The 16307-nt window shown below is 40.1% G+C and overlaps 1 protein-coding gene across 1 annotated transcript in view; it reads left to right on the top strand.

Moving 5' to 3' along the window:
• The first annotated feature begins 200 nt into the window (after positions 1-200).
• Positions 201-16307, top strand: part of KCNJ16 (potassium inwardly rectifying channel subfamily J member 16) — an 85554-nt gene continuing 69447 nt past the window's right edge. Inside the window, exon 1 of the mRNA XM_058702739.1 lies at positions 201-341. The gene's annotated coding sequence lies outside the window, so the exon portion shown is untranslated. The remainder of the gene's footprint in view (positions 342-16307) is intronic.

Here is a 16307-nt window from a genome sequence, read left to right as displayed (position 1 = left end):
TTCATCCAATATTTTGCTTTTTCCCACTTTAGCATCTTCCTCTGGCAAACCTAATGTCTTAAATTTGGCTTATTCTGGCTTCTTCACTGGTGACTTCATTACTCTGACTGTAACATTGTAACACCCGGTAATGCGACTTATTTGCATTACTCTCATCTCCCGTTTTATTTTCCTTAGACATTCTCATAAGTTTATGCTCTTGGTTGCATTATAGGGCCATGTGGTCGATTTCCAGCAAGAATTGCTGTTAACGTGAATTCAGAACAGAAGGATGTACTACTGATGGAATAACCTGAGAATACATTGTCATAAGAAGCATCCTTCCCAGCCTGGAGCATAAGGTACATCCTCATTTATTTAATTCTTCTTTGATATTTCTCAGTGGAATTTTGCCACTCCTCGTATCATGTAAAAATAGACAATGTTTAGTGAAAATTAATTGTGTGCAAGGCATTGCTCTAAGGACTTTTAACTTCTAAGATTAAAAGAGAGAGGTTTGTCGTCGTCCCCATTTAACAGGGGTGACACTGAGGAACAAGGAGGGTAATTTGTCCCTGTTTACCGTAGGTGAATAAATCGCTTTCCCTGGATTCCAGAAAATGTATGTGTGATTGCTTGGCTAATTATAAATCCATCAGCCAAATCAAATGGTACTTGCTATTTGTTGCTGCTACTTCGGCTGCTCTCCTCCTCCTCCTTCTACTTTTCTTCCTCTTTCCTTCTTCATTCTCATCTTTCTCTATATAAAGTAGCTACCTTCCCTTATACATCTATTACACATTTCCCTTATACCTTCCCTTATACATTTGTCGCTGTTCACCGTAGGTCCAGAGTCAGAACCAAAGTCCGTCTCCAGAAGCCCACTTTCTTAGATTCAGTGACATACTCATCACATACAGTAGATGTTAAGAAAATTCTTAGATATTTTACTGTGGCTGTATGAATGAGGTTGTTTCCCCCGCCAAATATTCCTTTTAATTGGTTACTTCTAACATAGGAAAAATAATTGTCTCTTACTGATAAACCTTTATAATTTGTAAGCAAAAATCTACGTTCAGAGATTTTTAAAAGAACACAGAAAATTGGATGCAGATTATATTTCAAGGGGAGAAAGCAAGCAAGCAAGCAAGCAAGCAAGCTAAAATTGAGGTGTTTCCATGAACAAACTGAGTTTTGTTGTAGGCGTTCATCTTGCAAACTGGGAAAAGAACAATTCGAGTGTTGTGCCAGAGTGCCTTGGTTAGCCTGAGGAAGAAAAACTCTGTCTTCAGAACAGAGTTTGAGAAACATGACCAGTGATCATTCTCTATGTCACGGAAGGCTCCATGGACACCCAAGAGAAGAAATCGGAGTTTTCCTGCACGTTAGCATTCTCTTCGGTAGCTTCCTTGAGGTTTTCAACTCCGTTCTCCCTCAGAAGACATTAATAATATGCTACCGGCTTTTAAGTATTTAACTGCATCTACTAGAGTTTTCCATTCTCTCAATACCTTGTTGTCCTTGATGAATGTTACAATATCTGTCTGCACCACTTTACAGACCAATTATGCAGCTGTTTCCCCACCCTCCACCCCTACCCCCGCCCCTGCGCCCCTACCCCCGCCCCTCACCCTATACATGTGCAGCTGCACAGGTGTGAGGCAGTATAACCAACTGTTGCCGATCAAATAATAGGCTATTCAGAACAATTAAAACATCAACCAAATTTTCTGGCCAGAAAATTGCCTGACAGTTTGCTCCTGCTACATGGTGTCACTATCGGGGAAGGGACATGAGTTCTGCTTTGAGATCAGAGCTTCGCAGGATAAAGATCCCTACACAGAACCAATGAAACTGTAAGAACATGTGGTTTTCTGAAATGCAAAGGGATCCGCTGGCCTGTCAGTCTCTAATGGGGAAAGATCTCTCTCTCTCTCTCTCTCTCTCTCTCTGGTCCTAGTTGGCTACCCTTATAGGTTAAGAGTGAAGTGAATTATGTTATATCCAGGAGCTACAAGGAGAAAGACACGTTATCAGCAAATCTAATAAATCGCCTTCCCTGAATTCCAGAAAATGTATGTGTGATTGCTTCATTAATTATAAATCCATCAGCCAAATCAAATGGTACTTGCTATTTGTTGAGGCTACTTCGGCTGCTCTCCTCCTCCTCCTCCTCCTTTTTTTCCTTCTCCTGCATTCTTATTTTGCCCTATATAAAGTAGCTACCTTCCCTTACACATCCAGAATTTTCTTCCTGCTTTTTTCACAGGATTCCTCATCTACTACACCCGACTTTTCTTGTGCCACTTGTCTCTATTCTGTTCTAATGGAATACTTCACACAGCAGGAGTTGCATCCATTTTTTTTTGGTTATATTCACAGACCCTAAAAGAGCATGGGACATATAGTAGGTGCTCCATAAATATACATTGGATGGATCATACAACATTGCTTAGAGATTAAGAGCAAATTACCTCTTTGTCTTTCAAGGTTTTACTAAGTAGAGGGATCTATGCTTAATTAGTATTTTGATGCATTAATTAACTCCAAGCATGCTTTATTTGGGTCTCTTCTATACTAGGTACTTTGATAGGTTCTCTGAAAGACTTAGAGAAAGATTAGCCATGGGTCTTATCACTGAAGTTCTGCTCTATGAGCAAAGACAAATCTGTAAAGATATGATTACATTCTAATACAGCAGGTGTTAAAATAAAAATACCTTAGGAACAAATAGTCGGCCCATAACTAGCAGCCATGATATAGGGACAATCCTTCCAGAGAAGGTGGATGATTAAACCAAGGACAAAAATATGGATCAAAGTTTTCTAGGATTGTGAAATGGTAGAGGACATTATGAGATTTGTCAGAGGCATGAGGGTGTGAAAAAACATAGTCTGTTAGTCTCCAGTGAATCTGGGATTCTGGATTATCCACACACTTCAACTTGTAAGTGAACTGAGGCTCGAAGTGAACCATAGGCTCTCTATGAGTTACACAACTGTCCCCAGCCTGTGTTGGTGAAAAGGGTGTGAATCTCCAGAGAGAGCCAGTGATGAAGCATACACTGCTCTCAGGTTTTTCTCAAATGCTTCTGTCCAACATGAGTTTCTCCTCAAATATTTGGTGACCATGTGGTTTGGCTGAAGGGAAGAAAGTTTACGAACACAACATAATATTGGCGTCAGAATTTCATTGATATCTGTGTCCTCATGGACTGACTGGGCTGGATATCAAACCAAGATCCTGATAAAAGGAGATAATAGAAACTGGCCAAAGCAGGAAAGGTGTTTTGCTTAGGCTGAATCAGAGGTAGCAAGAGAAGCTTAAGAGGCAGCTAACTCAAGACATTGTGAGCCTGTGAAAAGGTAAGTCAAAATTTTAAGCTTAAATGATTTGTAACAATAGTAAAGGATTTTTTTTTTCTATTGTTAATGCTGTCAGCTTTGGTCTAGATGCTTCTGTCATTAAGTATTTGCCTTTCATATTGTCTCCAAAATGAATGTTAACAGGGATTATTTAATGCTAATTTATTTTTTTATAATCACTTATTTCATGTTGAGCTATACTGTCATTAAAGATCACTTTAGAGCTTTTCATTTCACATGTGAGAAAACTGAGGCTCAGAGAGAGGAGATGGCTTATCCAGGTAACATAATTGGTCAAGCTGTGTGCTGGGAACAAGTGTCCTGACCTCTTTTATTTTTTCTAATTAAAAAAAAATGATTTATTTATTTTTGAGAGAGAGAGAGAGAGAGAGTATGAGTGGGGTAGGGGCAGAGAGATGGGGACAGAGGATCCAAAGCAGGCTCTGTGCTGACAGCAGTGAGCCCAATGCAGGATTCAAACTCATGAACCATGAGATCGTGACCTGAGCCGAAGTTGGCTGCTCAACTGACCGAGCCACCCAGGTGCTCCACAAGTGTCCTGATGTCTAATTCAGTTTCCTTGCTAGAATATCTATGAATCGGGTTCATGTTTTGATCTGTTCTGGGGGGGAGGACATAGATTTCAAATCATATGCATGTCAGTTTGAATTCTAAGTCCAGTACTACTCCTTATCCATGTGAATTTACATAGATTGCTTTAAATTCTGAGCCTCAGTTTTCCCATCCGTGGAATGGGGGTTAGAAGCTAGGGAGATAAAAGAAATCATATTTGTAAGGTTTCTAGCCCAGGGCCTTTCTCAGTCTAGGCAGCGAGTCAATGTTAGCTCAAATCACAGGTTGGGTTTTACTCTGAAGGAGTAGTCTGGTATTGTGAAACTGCATTTTGGATTCTGCAACCATAAATGAGAGCTCTCTAAGTGAATTTCGGCTGAATTTCTGACTTGATGGTTTTGACGTAAAGTAAACATTCATGTTCCCTGGTCTCTTGACTGGCAAAGAAGCCAGCATAGGTAATTGCTTTTCAAAACCTTACTGATGCCTCTTCCCATGGTTTCGGATCATCAGTCAAAGAGTACTGAACGTCGTGATCAGTAAGAGAATAAGATACACCTTTGAGACCAGTACAGCGACATATTACTTCATACCTGTTAGGATGTCGATTACCCAAAACACAAAAGATAACAAGTGTTGGCAAGGATGTGGTGATGATGTGGAAGAGTCTTGTTTACTGTTAATGGGAATGTAAATTGGTACATGCAATATGAAAAAGCAGTATGGCAGTGTCTCAAAAAATTAAAAATAGAACTATCATATGATCCAGAAATCCCACTTCTGGGTATATGTCTAAAGGAATTGAAATCAGAATCTTAAAGAGATAACATGCAGTCCCCTGGAGTTTTTGTTTTGTTTTTCGTTTTGTTTTGTTTTTATCTCTCGGACTTGTCCACATAAGTGTCCAGCAATTGTCAGTGACAGTATAGATTTTTCTACCCTGGCTCTGGTTTTCATGGAGGTTTCTGCTCTGATAACTCGTGACTCTCTGTGTTTCCTGGTTTGTGTCTCCAGTTTCGGTGGTAGCAATTTTCCTTGGCAGAGCTAAGAAGAGTTGTTGATCTTTGATCAGTTTTGTATTTGTTGTTAGGATGGTGTGACAATTTCCAGCCTTCTTACGTGCCAGACCAGACCCATCATTTTATTTTAAGCTAAAAATTGTATTATGTTTTAAAATGAGAGCTGCATCCTTCTAGAAATACAGAACTATTATATTGAGTATATGTCTAACAGTATTTTCAAATTACTGGACTTGGGAGCTCATTCTTTGTTGTAATGATTTTCAAAGTTATTATCTAATAAAGGAGCTTATTAATCAGGTTATTAGAAGTAGGTTCCTATATACATCTGAGCAAAGTAGATAATTTTAAATAGCTAATTCCTAAGGACAATGAATAAAGGAGGAAAAATGTATTTGGAAAATAAAGGTTTCTGGATAATTTAAGTCAACAGAAGCAGAGCCTACATATTCTATCTCAAAACTCCAAACCGAATCCAGACCATTCCTAATTATAAACCTAAATTTATCTGAATTTACATTCAAATTCTGTCTCCCCAAGAGACCCTTCATATGAGTTGGTAAATTTCCATTTATATATCAACCCACAGCGTTTACTATGCTTGGGGAATGCCCACGGTGCGACATTTCAATCCAGTCTATGGCAAATGAGCTTTGCAAAAGGAATTAAAAGGACATGAGTAGAATAGCATTGAAGGAATCAAGCATAATACACCAACCCAAGTGAGCGAGGTCTGGGAACTATTGTTTGCTTTCTGTAGGTTGACCACCACTAGCCTCCAGGTGATGGAACCTGATTCCTCCAAAGTCTCCCAGACAATAACATCTTTTGTCTGGATGTATTTGCATACAAATACTGCAAAAGACCTGGTAATGTGCTGGTAAGAAACAGCTCGGGTAGTCTACCTCTCTTAAACTTCTAAATGTGTTTCTTTGCAGAAGATTTCTGGAGTTGTAAGCCCCGGGATTCATGGCTCCCTCTCAGTCAGTGAGACTCACTTACCTGAGGCAAATGCGTGAAACTTTTTTGCTTAAATGCAACACCTCAGTGGGAAGCCAATATATCAGTCAGGTGTTGCCTTTACCTTGCCAAGGGCAGACTTCTTCAGATATGAGATGTGTTCTTTAAATTTTCACTGCTGGACTTGCCAGACCAAGCGTGTGCAGAAGCTAAAACAAAACAAAACACAACACAACAAAAACAAAAAGCAAACAGACAAACGAAACCCTTTTTATATTATTCTCACAGCCATTTGGCAATACCTTAGCCTTGATTTATAATTTGGCGATTAAATTTTCTTTTGTACTTGGAGAAAATATTAAATGTAGCTTCAAAGTGCCCCTCTACCCACTGATGTCAAAAGACTTAAAAACAATGGTTATGTAAGCTTCAAGGGGGTGAAGCCCGTTTCGGCTGGCGGTTTTGTTTCTCTTTTCCAGCTGACTCTCTGGAAGGCCTCTTTCTTCTCCAGAGGCAAGGCTCTTGTTGCTGGATATCATATCCGTAGTGGGAACTCGGAAACTGGATCTGTGGGCTGCCGCTTCTTACCCCAAGCCCCTCTGACCTGTGACGCATTTTTCTTCCCCAGAAATTCCTGTGAAGGTGGGAATGTCTGACTTTGAAAATCTAGACTACCCAATTCAATCATTTCAATCCTACCACAAATCATGGCTACAGTGGGAAATGTTATTTAAGATATACGAGCCTCTATTCTAAAGAAAATGTGGTCATTTATTTATAAAATATATTCTTCAAAGGTATCCAATCACTGTGAACAACCAGTGATTTTGATGCCATTCTGGTTTCTGCCTGAGTCCCAAGATCAACTGCAGATTTCTCCAGAACACCTTAATTTTGGACAGGGTTGACAAAGAACAAAGGCCATTTCGAACAGGCTAGAAAATGCGGATTCTCCCGTGGCAGTGCAGCCTTGCCAACGTACGAAGCTGCATTTCTGTGTGAAGAGAATCATCGAGAAATTGAGAGCCAGCTCCAAAATGCAGTAAAAGGCAGGAAGGTTTGCTGTGAGCAAACAGGAAGCCTGCTGCCTTTCCTTCACTGTACAGTAGAAAGAGTCAATAAGGTCAGACTGAGGAAGTAATTCGTATCTCGGGATGCCTACCTACTTTGCGGTACAGACTAGTTGCAAAATAACATGTGCCATATTTTTCTTGAGGGGCAAGGCATTCATTCACATGAAGGACAATCAAAGGTCATTTATTCATTCACTTTTACATTTATTTAAAAAGTCGATAGGAAATGCCAGGAAGTCACCATGAAGAGTTAGAGGGACAGAGGAGTGTGGGTGGTGGCTGCCGAAATGAGGAGACATTGAGAAGTTCACAGTATGGCGGGGAAGGGGGCTGTGCATATAAATAATCATAATTTGTAGTTACGAGTCTGATCATAGTGCCTTGGACAATGTGCTATGGAAGGACACATTTTCTGGGAAGGGAGGGATTTATTAAAGATGCACGGGCCTTTAGTACCTCACCAGTAAAGTATATCTAGCTGTTCTAGACTTTAAACTTTCTCAGTTAGACAAATGAACAAATCCATTTTCATACTATGGATGTGGATGGCCCTGCAAGCAAGGCATGAGTCAGACTGAGCAGCTGAGACGTGAAATGCAAAACCAGGAACCAGTAGGTGGTGTGGCGCTAATGGCCTTTGATGTTCAAGGGTCCCATGAGTTTTGGTCTCTGGCAGTCTAAGTTAATATGGTGGTATAAGTGGGGGTAAGAAGCACCAAAACCTTGCCCTCTGGAAATGGGCACGGTTTCATACACTGCCATGTGCCTCCATCATTTCCTCTTCTTATTATGCTTGTCTAGTTTAAGGTGTGGATGTTCCTGCCTCCGGTGAGGGGGTGAGGGAGAGAGAGAGAGAGAGAGAGAGGAGGGGAGAGGGAGGGAGAGAGGGAGAGAGAGAGAGAGAGAGGGAGGGAGAGAGGGAGAGAGAGAGAGAGAGAGAGAGGGAGAGAGGGAGAGAGAGAGGGAGGGGGAGGGAAGGGGAGGGAGGGGGAGAGAGGGGGAGGGAGGGAGAGAGAGAGAGAGAGGGAGAGAGAGGGAGAGAGAGGGAGAGAGAGGGAGAGAGAGGGAGAGGGAGAGGGAGAGAGGGAGAGAGGGAGAGAGAGGGAGAGAGGGAGAGAGGGAGAGAGATTCAAAAGCACAAAGGTTTTATAGGGATCATGGCCTTAGCCGATTGGCTGGGGAAGGGTGGTGGACTCAGCCGATTGGCTGCCAAAGTGTGGTCCCAGATCAGCAATTATCAGTGTCACCTGGAACTTGTTAAAAATTCAAATGTTGGGCCTGGTGGTCACAGACCTACTGAATCAGAAACTCTGGGGGTGGGGCTCAGCAATCTGTGTTTGAACAAGTCTTCCAAGATATTCTGATGCACCTGAGTTTAAGAACCACTGTGTCTGAGGATCTCGAACATGTTTGGCCTCAGTGTATACAGAACGTTTCTCACTGGTCACCTATGAACCATTGGCTGTCAGCCTTGCTGTGCTATATAAATACCTAGCATCAAACACCGTCCCCAGAGACTCTGATTAATTGGTTTGGGGAGGGGTAAAATGCTCCCAGGTCATTCTAAGCCTGGACAGGGTTGAGGGCTCCTGCCTCTGGCCCCTACCTGAGAGATGCCCTCCGTCTTCTACTCACACTTTCCACGCCTCTCACACTCCCCTTCCTCCCACGTCAGACTTCCGAAGAATGCATCAATCGGTAAGTTACTTAAGGGGAAGAGGCGTGTTCTGAGGTTTGAGCAGGAACTTCTTTCTGCGGCCACGTTGGGGACATAGTCACTAGTCAGCCAGCCTAGGTCTGCTCTTTCATCAATAATTTCCAAGTGGCTCTTGTGTGTTTTAATGGGTTCGTATAGGAGAGTCCTTTGTATTTTTAAAACAACCTTGATGTGTGGGTTTCAAAGTATTATAACTAATGGGTAATGATAAAAATCAGTGCTTATTTAACTTAAATAATTACTTTGACTTGTAATGTAAATGCCAAATGTGTGCCTTACTTTCAGGATGATAATAAGTTACTTTATTTGTTTACTTATTTATTTAAAAATGTCTGTTGATTTATTTTTTACTGTTGCAATATTCACGTTGCTAAGTCTTTAAGGGTTTTCATGGTGGTGGCTGTTATTTTTGTTTAATGATTAGGAAAAGTGACCCCGGACCACGCAAATCAGGTTTTCTATGGCAGTCTGCTTGGGTGCCTTTATATGCTTTTCAATAAAAGCAATTCATTAAAAGGATAATCAAATTGTGTTTATTTGTAAATAAACTCGTAAATCAGAAACATATTCCACTGGACCATATACCCTGATTTTTTCCACAAAATGTCATCATTTTACCCATGATTATAATAACATGAAAAGGCATAGCTTGGAAAAAAGAAAGTTAAAGGAAACATTTTAGTGAGATTTAAAATGTGGAGCAGATATCCTTTGAATGGAAGTGAACCTCTAGGGGAAGTCACTAAAAAGGATTGTTGAACATTAACGTATAGTTAAGGAATGAATGAAGCTGGGTATCTCCTGTAGATTTTAAAGCGAGGATCATCATATCCTGTTCAGCTTTACAATTCTTTGTCTTCACCGAGATTTTGTCAAATTCTTGAATTTCAACTTGCTCATTATAATAGATGAATGGGGCGCCTGGGTGGCTCAGTCGGGTGGGCGTCCGACTTCATCTCAGGTCACGAGCTCACGGTGGATGGGTTCAAGCCCCGTGTACAGCTCTGTGCCGACAGCTTAGAGCCTGGAGCCTGCTTCGGATTCTGCGTCTCCCTCTCTCTCTGCCCCACCCCCGTTCATACTCTGTCTTTGTATCTCTCAAAAATAAATAAGCATTAAAAAAATTTATAATAGGAAATGAAAATCCTACTAGGGTAATGCCATAGAACCAGTTTGAGACCTTCTCTTTCCATAATCCATTGTGGTTTGGATGTTTAGAACATCCAAGAACTTACAGATCAGTATCAGTTTCAAGGGCTTAAGGAATTTCAGGAAATGAATGAAGTGCCCCATCTGACCTCCAGTAGTGTGCCTGGTTTGAGGGAGCGTGGTGTTTTCTCATGACGACCTTGAAAATCGCTTCTGTGACAATGTAAGCCCTATTCTCACAGTCAGAGGAAGACAGATATTTTTTAATGAAGTAGCAAGAGTTCAAGGAAGAAAAGCGACTGACAACATATTAGCCCACTCTTGGTGAAGATGTGTGCTGAAAAGGTTTGGCATATGCTACTTCCTACTTACTTTCAAGGGGATTGCAACATCCTATTATGGCTGGGCTCTCCCCACGTGCATTTTCCTTTTTGTAGAATACCCAGAAGAAACCTGTTGTAATTCAAGGGGAAATTTCTCCTTTAGATGAAGGAGACGGACAGGTTTGCCTCTGCCCCAAGGACCATGTGCAAAAGCACATGTCAGGAAAAAGGCCAGTGATGAAGAGAACCCGGGACCCTCACCAGCCATGTGACTTGGAAGTCAACTTTTTCCAGGCTCAAATTTTTATTTGTAAAATAGGAGCGATAATTTCGTGTTGACTCATGAGGTTGTAAGGATTAAATGAGATAACATACTTGAAGTGCCTAACATAGTGCCTGACCTTTAGTAAATGCTACATAGGAGAAAGCTGCTAGAAATAGATCAAAATGGTTGTTTCCTGGTGAGTTTTTTTTTTTTTTTCTCCCTGCATTGATTCTCTTTTAACTAGATGGCAGTCATGGATTTGTATCTATTCTGGGGAAAAATCAGGACATGCAGAACAAACCTCTTTTTCTATTCCTTTGTCACGATATAAGCTCTTCCTCAGAAAATTCCTAGAGCAAGTGCAATTCAAATGTATAAGGAAGGATTCATGATTCATCAATGGTTCTCTAACTGAGGTGAAGACTAGAAGAACCGTGGCGGGATACGTTATTGTTTTCCTTGGTTAGCTAGGCTTAACGGGCGAGTTCTCATTATTAGAATTAGTGCCATTAGCATGGAATTAGTGTAATTGTGAGAATTAGCTCTGAAGAGGAGAATTCTGCTCCCTAAAGAAGGGCTCCCTGTTTGACCAATAAGAGAGAAGAATAGTCACTTCCTGTGACTCTATAGTCTAGTGACCGATTCCTTCCCCATACATGACAGGTGCTGCCTTTTCAAAGTTGGATGGGTGACAATATGATGTATATTTTGACCCTCCTACAGCACACGGTTGACCCTTCTGTGGTTTGGGGAATTTTGACCCATTTTGGCACGGTTACCTTGCTGCTGCCTGTGGCATGAGTTCAAACAATTCTTGGGTTTCACTGAGCTTATGGTTTTCCATCTGGTTGTTATGGAACAACTTTCCTTTGTCCCCTGACCAAACCAACAAATACTAAAGGATCAGGAACAAAAATTACTAGGAGCCAGGTGCCAGAATGGATGTGTTTCTATGACAGGATCCTGCTTCATATTTAAGAAGAGCCCACATTTTTTCCATAGCTCCTAATAATACCACTAATCAGCATCCCACGGGACAAATGAAGGGCACAACCTCCACGTATAGATTGTGTACTCTGCTCGAAACCATTTGTACACAAACACAAGACATTTCTAATTCACTTCATCAAGAAACCACACTATTTGTTGTAGAGGAAAATTCTATGCCTGAATTACAGTGTATGTATTTGTAGCTCCATTTTTAGAGATAGGACTGATTAGCATGTCATAAGCCAGCACCATTACTGAATATACCAGAATTACGTATTATACAGTCACCTTTAAGGTGAAATACTTCGGCTTATTTCATTCAAATCAGTAAATTAAAAACCATATGATAGTTGGGTTGTATGTTAGAAAGAGCAAAGGAGGATGTATCTAAAGTTCTAGCTTATTCTCATAGAACAGAAAATTGCAGTTAAAATATAGGCATGTGATGGGGTGCCTCGGTGGCTCAGTTGGTTAAGCATCTGATTTGGCTCAGGTCATGATCTCAAGTTTCATGAGTTTGAGCCCCACATCGGGCTCTCCACTGGCAGCACAGAGCCTGCTTTGGATTCTCTGTTTCCCTCTCTCTCTGTCCGTCCCCTGCTTGTGCTCCCTCTCTCTTTCAAACATAAATACACCTTTAAAGTATATATGTATGTATAGATAGATAGATAGATACACGAATATGACAAAAATTATCCAAGAATCATGGAATTTCTAAGCTGGAAAGAACCTTAGGTTTGACTTTTAGTCATCTTAATTTTGTAGAAGAAAAAACTGAGCCTAAGGGAAGTTAAGTGACATCTCAAGGTCACAGATTAGTAAGTGGCAAAGTTGAGACCACAAGTTAGATCTCTCAATTTTAAGACCAGTGTTTTTCAGACTATAGAACCAAGTTGTGTCTTCTCTTCAACAATGTACAATCAAATTTAATGTGATTTAATAATCATTTAGTATTTCCCATACCTTGTTAGTTCCTACCATCTCATAATGATAACCTCTGAAACAAGTGTCAACTCGTTGATGAGATGCAATGAAATGACCCAGAAATTGCCATTTATTTTATTTCAGAAATCATCCCCCCAAGAGTTTTATTTTTATATCTTACATATATATGTATGTACATATATACGTATATATAAGATATATTTATATCTTATATTTATATTCTATGTACATACATATATATACATATATATACATATATATGTGTGTGTATGTGTGTATATATGTGTATATATGTGTATATATATATGTGTGTGTATATATATATATATACACACACACACATACACACACACACATATCTATTTAAAATGTTTTTCTAGGATAACCAATTGAATGATGGGAAAGTTCAGTCAACATATCAAGCAGAATGAGTCAGAACCGCCTAACATAATCACATACCCCAGACGTCAAATACCTGGTTTCCTCTATATACTTTTTTCTTCACAGAGGCATGCTGGGAAATGGTTATTAGTAGAATCATTTTGCAATTCGTAGTATTATTTTGTCCATCCCTGACTAATTTGAGGGAATTGGTAGCAATCTGCTTTCCATTATAGCGTGATGCATGGAGTTTGGTGCTCTCCTAGCACTACCTGGTCTGTGTGTTCAGATGACTCAGTGATTTGACTTTGCCAAGTCAATTCATTAACACATTGTCTTCCTGATATATGCAGAGCACTGGCTATGCTTCAGGCACCCACACTGTGTTCCCCAGTCATGCTGGGATTTCCCTTTCATGGGTCCAAATGGAAGTACAGAAAACCAATAATGGACTTGCACTGAGGAGTTAGCTTGGCTATGGGATGAACCTAGTTGAAAGAGAGGCAAGCACCTCAAATATAGTAACGGAAAAAGAATAGAAAATCCACACTCTATCTGGACAAGTGGCAAAGTGCCAGGAGACCAGCCAGTAGGTGGATCATCACCAGATTTCAGGTAGTTTATTCAAGCAAGTCATTCAAGATAATCACAGTATCCAAAACAGAGCTCAGAAGAGCTTGTGTGTTAGCAGTATCCACCTGAAGCTGAGTGTGAGTAAGGAAAGTAGCAATTAACAACAGCATCTATGTCTAGTTAAACAAATAAAAAATAATAAAAACTTGCTGGAGTAGAAACGATGAGAAGTCCTGGATATATTTTCTGCAACAGTTATATGCTATTTCTTTTCTTTTTTATAATGTTTATTTATTTTTGAGAGACAGAGCATGAGCGGGAGAGGGGCAGAGAGAGAAGGAGACACAGAATCCGAAGCAGGCTCCAGGGTCTTGAGCTGTCAGCACAGAGCCCGACATGGGACTCAAACTCACAAACCATGAGATCACGACCTGGGCCAGAGTTGGAAGCTTAACAGACTAAGCCACCCAGGCACCCCATATGCTGTTTCCTTATGCTTTTCCTTTATACTCAAATAATTTCGACTTACATTTGGGAGTTTCAGTTGGCTCTTCCCACCGCCACACTTCTATTTCTTGTCTCCTCTCCCCTAGGAACTAACTGTGCAGCACGTCACCTGTCACAAGCTTAGAACTGATCAGACAGGAGTAATTTCAACTGATTGCCGTTCTCTGCTCTTCTCCAGTTACTGATACCTGAGCTGGGCCAAATGAGCGGATTTGAGACCATGTTGCCATGCTGAATACGTTGCACAAATCAGTTTCCTATGGTTCATTCATCTGCAGCCCTCTGTCTCCTTTTCAAGATAAATCACCTTAGGCACTGTGACAGGCAGGCCCTGATGCCATACTCTAATAGCTTGGTTATGTTGGTAATTACAATCATATGAGAAGAGTCTCCCATGTAGACTATGACAACAGTAACCCAATAAGGGCAGGACGTTGGTAACTTGAGTTCCCACTTTCAAAAGAAGCCAATTTTTTTTTTTTAAATATGTTTTCCTTGTTTGCTTAAAACTTCAGAAACTTCGTGAGCAGTGTCGGAGAGTTGGGGCAGTTACACAGCATTCAAATTTCAAGCTCTGATAATCTCTGATCTCTAGGGAAAAAAAAAAAGTGACTCACCAGCCATCTATGGTTTATGGAATTGTGTTGTGCTACTCTGAGAAAGCAAAACATATTGGCTCTAAAAGGGAAATGGAAACGTTTGTCGTCAAAGAAATTTAGGTAAGAGGGTTTAACACCATCAATGAAATCATGTTCCCTGTATGAAACACCTGCTCATTTTCTTTTAACTCTAGAAAGCAAATAATGTTCTCACATGGTCTCCCCATTTGGTGATTCAAACAAGGTTGCCCAAAAAGGGCCTGTGGTTGATTGATAGATATTTATTTGCTTATTTGTATTTGAGAAAATTAAGAAACATATTTCCCTAAATGTGAAGAAGTTTAAAAAGTTCTCTAAGATTCCTACTTTCTATTTTTACAATGGCAAAATAATCCTATTTAGCAAGTTTATTAGTGTTGAGAATCCAACTCCTCTGTTTGGCTTTGCTTTTTTTTTTTAATTGTGATCCCAAGTCTGGCTCTTTCCTGTGTTTCTCATCTATCATCCTGTCCAGATCAATAGATGGCCTCTGTCCCTGGATGGCACAGTTTTCTGTTACTTTCTGTTTGTACGGAGGCTTTGGGATAAATTGTCAAGAAATTGAGACTTTGAGTGAATCTTTTAAAACTCAGCTTTCTTTTGTTTCCAGAAGTCTGCATTCATGTGATGGTATTGGAGTGATAGGATTTACCCCTAGTTTTAATCTTGGCCCTCTGTTTCTGGTTTGACATAAACAAGGTCTTCTTAAGTGGCTGTAAAACTAATGCATATTATTAACACAAAACATTCTCAGAGGCACAGGAAGTTTTGAAAGTGACCTTTGGTACTGCTTGTCTTAACCAATTCCTCAGGAATCAATTTAATCACAGAAGGGATGTTTACAAGAAGGTCTGCAATGTACATACGTGTGTGCATATTTTATAGGCTGTTTTCTTGGATTAGCATTAAAAACATGATGAAAAAGGGGCCAAGCATGGTGTGGGTGTTCCTGTTATTTCATATTTACATTGGATCCTTGTAAAATCGTTTCCAAAGCGTGAGTAAGATTCCTAGACGGAGAAGCTCCTGAACTCTGCACGTTATTGAAAAACCAGATGAGATATATTGAAAAGCCTTTGCTTTGGCTATTTCATGTAAGTGGATTAGTGTCACAGAATTGGACCGACAACAACAACAGAAAAACCAAACAGTAACAACAAAATCCAACTTTAAATGAAACAAGAAAAGAACATTTCGAGGATAAGACGTTGCTAGATAAATTTTCGGAATGTAGCAATAATAAGTTGGTATGCTATGGAATACTGTGATTAAGATCCGGAACAAATAGAAGCATAAAAAAAAAAATACAATTAGGATAGAAGGTGGAAGATGAGCTACGAGGTAACATAATCCAATCAATAAGGCATTCCATCATGCAAGAAGAAAGGAAGCCCCTGATCAATTCCTGGAATTCTACCATAATTATGGTCCTCTAATATGAGCAGGTAAATGGTATTATTGGGGCTAGGTAATGAATATAGAGGTAGAATGATATAATATGTCAACCCAACACTGGACACCTGTCTAGAAATCTCCAGAAGATTAAGAAAAAATTTAACTCTTCATTTGACTGTTTCAGTATTAAATGAGTATAACCTGAGAATATACAGTCAGTTCTGCTCTAACACCTGTTTGGCAAATGTAAGTCAGTTCCAGTGCACTTGATATACAAGGGGACAATTTGAATGTAACATGGGGTGGCTTGAGCATAACGCATCATTTGAGCAAGCTTTGTGTTTGCCCATACGTGATTTTGTCCTTAAGAAACTCTAGGTGAATGAAAACTGCTATACCTGCACCTTACCTGAGCCACACAGGAAGACACAAAATCCATCTGCACAGTCCTTGGA

This window comes from Neofelis nebulosa, chromosome 16, assembly GCF_028018385.1.
Source record: "Neofelis nebulosa isolate mNeoNeb1 chromosome 16, mNeoNeb1.pri, whole genome shotgun sequence".
Lineage (NCBI taxonomy): Eukaryota > Metazoa > Chordata > Mammalia > Carnivora > Felidae > Neofelis > Neofelis nebulosa.
Note: the sequence above shows the minus strand (reverse complement) of the source record. Positions and strands in the feature narration are given on the sequence as shown.